This window comes from Apteryx mantelli, chromosome 24 (genome assembly GCF_036417845.1).
Source record: "Apteryx mantelli isolate bAptMan1 chromosome 24, bAptMan1.hap1, whole genome shotgun sequence".
In the NCBI taxonomy this organism is placed as follows: Eukaryota; Metazoa; Chordata; class Aves; order Apterygiformes; family Apterygidae; genus Apteryx; species Apteryx mantelli.
Genome location: NC_090001.1, coordinates 11,280,345 through 11,288,157, shown reverse-complemented (window position 1 = coordinate 11,288,157; position 7,813 = coordinate 11,280,345).

The following is a 7,813-nucleotide window of genomic DNA, read 5'->3' as shown; positions in this document are numbered from 1 at the left end:
CACCCACATCACCAGCACTGGCCTATCAGGCACTCAGCCACAAGTGACATCACAGCCACAAAGTGCAGACATGTGAACCAGCACTGGCCTATCAGGCACTGAGATACAAGTGACATCACAACCACAAACTGCACACACATGAAGAGCACTGGCCTATCAGGCACTGAGCCACAAGTGACCTCGCAAACACAAACTGCAGCCACATCACCAGCACTGGCCTAGCAGGCACTCAGCCACAAGTGACATCACAACCACAAACTGCAGCCATGTGACCAGCACTGGCCTATCAGGCACTGAGCCACAAGTGACATCACAACCACAAACTCCACCCACATCACCAGCACTGGCCTCTCAGGCACTCAGCCACAAGTGACATCACAACCACAAACTCTACACACAGGACCAGCACCGGCCTATCAGGCACCGAGCCACAAGTGACATCACAACCACAAACTGCACCCACATCACCAGCACTGGCCTAGCAGGCACTGAGCCACAAGGGACATCACAAACACAAACTGCACACACATCACCAGCACTGGCCTATCAGGCACCGAGCCACAAGAGACATTACAACCACAAACTCCACCCACATCACCAGCACTGGCCTAGCAGGCACTCAGCCACAAGTGACCTCACAACCACAAACTGCACCCACAGGACAAGCACTGGCCTATCAGGCACTGAGCCACAAGGGACATCACAACCACAAACTCCACCCACATCACCAGCACTGGCCTATCAAGCACTGAGCCACAAGTGACCTCGCAAACACAAACTGCAGCCACATCACCAGCACTGGCCTATCAGGCACCGAGCCACAAGTGACATTACAACCACAAACTGCACCCACATCACCAGCACTGGCCTATCAGGCACTGAGCCACAAGTGACATCACAACCACAAACTGAACCCACGTGACCAGCACTGGCCTATCAGGCACTCACTAAAAACTGACATCAAAAACAAAAACTGCAGCCACGTGACCAGCACTGGCCTAGCAGGCACTGAGCCACAAGGGACATCACAACCACAAGCTACACCCATGTAACCAGCACTGGCCTATCAGGCACTGAGCGACAAGTGACATCACAACGAAAAACTGCACCGAAATCACCAGCACTGGCCTATCAGGCACTCAGCCACAAGTGACATCACAGCCACAAACTGCACCCACGTGACCAGCACTGGCCTATCAGGCACTCAGTCACAAGTGACATCACAACCACAAACTCCACCCACAGGACCAGCACTGGCCTATCAGGCAATCACTAAAAACTGACATCAAAAACAAAAACTGCAGCCACGTGACCAGCACTGGCCTAGCAGGCACTGAGCCACAAGTGACATCAAAACCACAAGCTACACCCATGTAACCAGCACTGGTCTATGAGGCACTGAGCCACAGCTGACATCAAAAACAAAAACTGCACCCACAGCACCAGCATGGCCTCTTAGGCACTGAGCCACAAGTGACATCACAAACACAAACTGCACACACATCACCAGCACTGGCCTATCAGGCACTGAGCCACAAGTGACCTCACAACCACAAAGTACAGACATGTGACCAGCAGTGGCCTATCAGGCACTGAGCCACAAGTGACATCACAACCACAAAGTGCAGACATGTGACCAGCACTGGCCTATCAGGCACTGAGCCACAAGTGACATCACAACCAAAAGCTGCACCCACATCACCAGCACTGGCCTATCAGGCACTCAGTCACAAGTGACATCACAAAAAAAAACTGCACCCACATCACCAGCACTGGCCTATCAGGCACTCAGCCACAAGTGACATCACAACCACAAACTGCACCCACTTGACCAGCACTGGCCTATCAGGCACTGAGCCACAAGTGACATCACAAACACAAACTGCACACACATCACCAGCACTGGCCTATCAGGCACTGAGCCACAAGTGACATCACAAACACAAACTCCACCCACTTGACAAGCACTGGCCTATCAGGCACTGAGCCACAAGTGACATCAAAAATACAAACTGCACCCACATCACCAGCACTGGCCTATCAGGCACTCAGCCACAAGTGACCTCACAACTACAAACTACACCCATGTAACCAGCACTGGCCTAGCAGGCACTGAGCCACAAGTGACATCACAACCACAAACTGCAGCCACATCACCAGCACTGGCCTACCAGGCACTGAGTCACAAGTGACATCACAAACACAAACTGCACACACATGAAGAGCACTGGCCTATAAGGCACTGAGCCACAAGTGACATCACAACCACAAACTCCACCCACTTGACCAGCACTGGCCTAGCAAGCACTCAGCCACAACTGACATCACAACCACACACTCCACCCACATCACCAGCACTGGCCTTTCAGGCACTGAGCCACAAGGGACATCACAAACACAAACTGCAGCCACATCACCAGCACTGGCCTATCAGGCACCGAGCCACAAGTGACATTACAACCACAAACTGCACCCACATCACCAGCACTGGCCTATCAGGCACTGAGCCACAAGTGACATCACAAACACAAACTGCAGCCACATCACCAGCACTGGCCTATCAGGCACTGAGCCACAAGTGACATCACAACCACAAACTGCACCCACACCACCAGCACTGGCCTACCAGGCACTGAGCCACAACTGACATCACAACCACAAACTGCACACACGTGACCAGCACTGGCCTATCAGGCACTCACTAAAAACTGACATCAAAAACAAAACTGCAGCCACGTGACCAGCACTGGCCTAGCAGGCACTGAGCCACAAGTGACATCAAAACCACAAGCTACACCCATGTAACCAGCACTGGTCTATCAGGCACTGAGCCACAGCTGACATCAAAAACAAAAATTGCACCCACAGCACCAGCATGGCCTCTTAGGCACTGAGCCACAAGTGACATCACAACCACAAACTGCACCCACATCACCAGCACTGGCCTAGCAGGCACTGAGTCACAAGTGACCTCACAACCACAAAGTGCAGACATGTGACCAGCACTGGCCTATCAGGCACTGAGCCACAAGTGACATCACAACCACAAACTCCACCCACATCACCAGCACTGGCCTTTCAGGCACTCAACCACAAGTGACATCACAAACACAAACTGCACACACATCACCAGCACTGGCCTATCAGGCACTGAGCCACAAGTGACATCACAACAACAAACTGCACCCACGTGACCAGCACTGACCTGTCAGGCACTGAGCCATAAGTGACATCACAAACACAAAGTGCACCCACATCACCAGCACTGGCCTATCAGGCACTGAGCCACAAGTGACATCACAAACACAAACTGGACACACAGGACTAGCACTGGCCTATCAGGCACTGAGCCACAAGTGACATCACAAACACAAACTGCAGCCACATTACTAGCACTGGCCTATCAGGCATTGAGGCACATGTGACCTCACAAGCACAAAAATAGCAATGTGCTTGATGCTGTCTAATCAGGTGGTGAAGCAAAAGTCACCTCACAAATACAAAAAAGGAGCAATGTGGCTGCTGGTGGCCTAGCAGATACTGAGGCCAAATTAGTCCACAAACACTAGCAACAGCAATATCCATCAAGCTGGACTGTCAGGTGCTCATGCTGAAGTGACCTCACAGGCAGCCATGAAGCCAAATAGCTGCTCCTGGCCTCTTTGCAACTGAGGCACAACTGACCTAAACAAGCACAAACAGCAGCAATGTCCATGCTGATCGCCAGTCACATACTGATGCACAACTCACCACAAAAGCACCAACAGCAGCAATGGCCCTGCTCCCCCTTTAGGAGGCATGGAGACACAAGAGACCTCACCATCATCACCAACACTACATGCATGCTGTTGGCCTACCAGCTTCAGAGGCACAACTCACCTCACAAGCACAAATGGCATCGACCTGCCTGCTGCTGCCCTATCTGGGACTGAGTCACAAGGGAGCTCAAAAGTGCAAACCTTCACAGAGGAGAAGCTCACCTGGGCCACTCACACGTCCCTTGATTACGCTGTGATCACTCCATACAGAACAGTCTTCTGCAAATGGCTTTCATCTCCTGGCAAGACTCTCTCCATGTCATGCGACAGCTCCACTCTGGCACCCTGGCGACAAATCACAAAAGGAACAATTGGTCTCGCTTTTCCTTTAGTACCATCAAGTCCGAGCTGGGAGCCTTCGCACTGCAGCACCTACACAATGGCAGCAGCATGCCACTTCCATTTCTAGTGCATTTCTAGGGACAGAGATCAGCTGAGGGAGCAGCTGCACTGCAAAGGCTTTCTGACACTCTCAGATCAACTTGGCACTGCACCGGGCATCAACCTGACGCCAGACCTCTGCTCTGCCACCTACTCTACAAACACACTGCCTCTGCCCCACACAGCTGCCTCTTCTGCTACATACAACCAAGTGCCAGCAAGAAGAGATGCATGCAGGACACTTGCCACTTGCACACTCCCCAGCCACTTCTCTGCTCGCTGCCTTCCCTTGGCTCCTCAACCCAGACACTCAGGGAGGCTCTTGTGGTAACACCACAAGGTGGCCAAGGCACTCTAGGCTCACAAGGCCTGTGCAAATGAGCAGCACAAGATCAGGCACAGAGCTGCCTCCTTGGGTGATGCTGCTCTTTTCAGAGGGAAGCATCCTGCTTTCTTTGGGCACAGCAGGCTGCTGCTTTCCACCCCCATCCCCTCATGAACCTCCTGCTAGGGATGGGGACATGGGGGTTTTCTGTAGTAATACAAAAGTTACAGATACAACACAGAAACACTTGAGAGTCCGGAAGGCCTCCTGAGCCCAAAGGAACCTCCCTTCCTTTCCTTTAGTTACTTGGACAAGGAGCTTGGACGGGGAAGGGAAAAAGGGTGCAGAGGCTTTGAAATGAGGCCCAAGCAATGAGACAGACCCACACTGGACGGCTGCTGAAATGCCAGCTCTCCTGGCTGCGCAGCCTCTGCAGCACCAGTCCGCGCTCCACAGCTGGCTTCACAGAGCACGGAGGGCTGCGTGCCACGGGCAACCTGGCCCTGGGCACATCTTCACCCCTCGCAGAGCCGGGAGCCCAAGAGCTCTGAGACTTCCTCAGGTCAAGCTATGGACGCTTTGGGGCACTCACACAAAGGCACTCAGGACATGCTGGCATCTATTATAAGGGTCTTGGACTCGTCCTATATGGCACCACAACCTCCTAGGAAAAGGAGGGGGCACCGTAGCATTTGTTGAGCGGGCTGGCAATAACAGCACTTGTGGGAGGCGTAATTTGCAGCACAACAGAGGTACCAGGAGCTGAACCCACAACCCAAGTCACCCAGGGAAAACAGGCGCATTTATGGAAGCCTTCGCATCCAGACGTAGCCTCTTCTCAGTCACTTGCAGCTGCTTTCACAGAGGGCTCACGACTCTGGCCAAGATGTTGACAGGTACAGGGACACAGCCTGGCATCCTGCCTCCATCCTCAGCGGCTCTAGCACTGCACTGGGAACCTCCATGAGTGGAGCAACCTAGAAAGAAAGAAAGAATCGGAGTGTTACTGGCAGTTCTGCTGGCCTTACAGAGTCGCAACAGGCAGGGGCAAATGTCTCCCCTCTGTGCTGAGCTCTATTGGTGAGAGCACAGCCAGCAGGGCCACCAAGACGTTCTACCCCTCTTTTTGGCACAGGTGACACCATGTCTGTATACCAGGTCCTCTTTGCGCTCTCCAGGTCTGCACAGGCACTAACACACTGCAGGGAGTCCAGCACAGGGACACCAAGACGGTCAGGGGCTGCAGCGTGGGGCATAAAAGGAGAGGCTGCGAGAGCTGGCTTTGTTCAGCCTAGACAAGAGAAGGCCAAGGGGCATCTTCATGCTGTGCACAGCTACCTTATGGAGGGCACAGAGAAGACGGAGCCAGATTTTCTTGGAGGTGCACACTAGTAGCATGGGAGGCAACAGGGACAAATCGGACAATGGGAAATGCTTCTGAGACATTAAGAAGAAACCTTTTTCTCCGTGACGCTGGCCAAACTGCGGCACACGGATCCAGAGAGGTTCCCAGATCTCCATCCTTGGAGGTAATCAAAACTTCACTGGAAAAGGCCCCAAGATACCTCCTCTACTGGCACCTGCCTGCAGCAGGGCGTTGGAGCCCTGCTACCTCCACATGGCTCCCCTATTGCAGCCTCAAGGAATACGCTATTGTGAGACTCTTGCCAAAGGCACCAGAGGCTTTGCAGATGCCGCCTCCACCGCTCAACAAGGACAGGTGTCTCAGAGCCACCCATCGCCCTCACAGGCCTGACTTCTTGTGAGGGGGCATCTCCCCTCTCTGCAAGGCTCTGCGTAGGCACAACGTGGAGAAATGCCTCTGACTGCTTTCATTAACTACCCATCTCACTGAGGGACTGGAATGGATTAGCGTCTGAGATGGGAAGATGCAATGAGGGTCCAGATTCAGCAGAAAGCCTTTAAGGAGGGAGAAGAGAACTCTCGCCAGCAGTCAGTAAAATCCCAAAGACTCACGGAAGCATCAAACCCTTCCGAAACTGCAAGCCTGAACCTCAGCTGACACAAACCACCAAACTGGGAGCAGCCCTGCCTCGCACCACGATGCTCCAAGGAGGCAACACGGTCACCAACAGTCCTCACCCACGTCTCCCAGAAGGACACCGTGATGGCACGCTGGGCCTTGGGAGCAGAGCACTGCTCTCTCCAGACACCTCCTCCCACGCTGAGCAGCAAAACACTGGCGCCACCACCCGGCTCCACCACAGGGCATCTCGCACTGTAACACGCCGTTACCTCCACACCTCACAGAGGGTTGGCAACCAACACACGCCTCTGCATCAGCGACACACAGCCCACAGCACCACACATGGCAGCACGCAGGGCACCCCAAGCACCCCACAACACACAAAGCCCAACTCTCCAGACCTTCCATTCCTTTCTAGTCCTCCAAGGCCTTGCAACAGGCTCTGCCTCTGAACAGCCACTCACAGCCCGGGGCCTGCTCAATTCCCACCTTCCCACCAGGAAGCAGAGAAGAAGTGCTCTCACAGCAGCTGATCAGGCCAGCTTTTCCCTCTCGCTTGTGCCTCAACTTCTCTGAACAAGAAATCTCTTTCAAAATGTGGCCCATACCCTTTTTGGGGGGTGACATTCCTTCCATCTCCTCCAACAGCCTTTGCACCCATTCTCCAATGACTGCATACGTGGACAGAAAATCAGAGACCCCTAAAGTGTTACAGTTCTAAACGTGTCACCAAAGCAGCTGGACACCTCAAAGACAGAGACAGCATGCAGACCTTGCAATAAAATCTCACAGGCTCCCTGCTCTTTTGACAGGGGCAACTTCTAAAGCACACACACCCTGGCAAGAAGAGATTACTCACACCACTGCTCACACCAGCACTACATTCACTTAGCAGCCTCAAAAGTCTAGCTGCACTCCCTAGCTGACTGCGAGGACGCTGCAAGCTTCTACTTAGCAACAAGTGGAAAGGCCAACTCCACGTCCATGCTCACCACAGAACATCATCTGCATTTGAAATGTAGCAGTACTAACTCATGATGATGGAGTGGAATCAAATTTGTGTCAGATGATGTGGAATATCGACTTCTGCTTGATTAATGAGTTGCATTTCTGTATTGCTGTAGAGCTCTGCAGGGGCCAATCCCTCCTCTGAGCACACGCAACAAACCCAGAAGTGACCTCACCACCAGCATCCAGGCCATGCATCTTCTCCTGACCTGTCAGCTGCTCACATAGAGGTGTCATCACATCACAGATTCACATCATCGCCTCATAATACTCACAATGCTCTCAAACACCCAT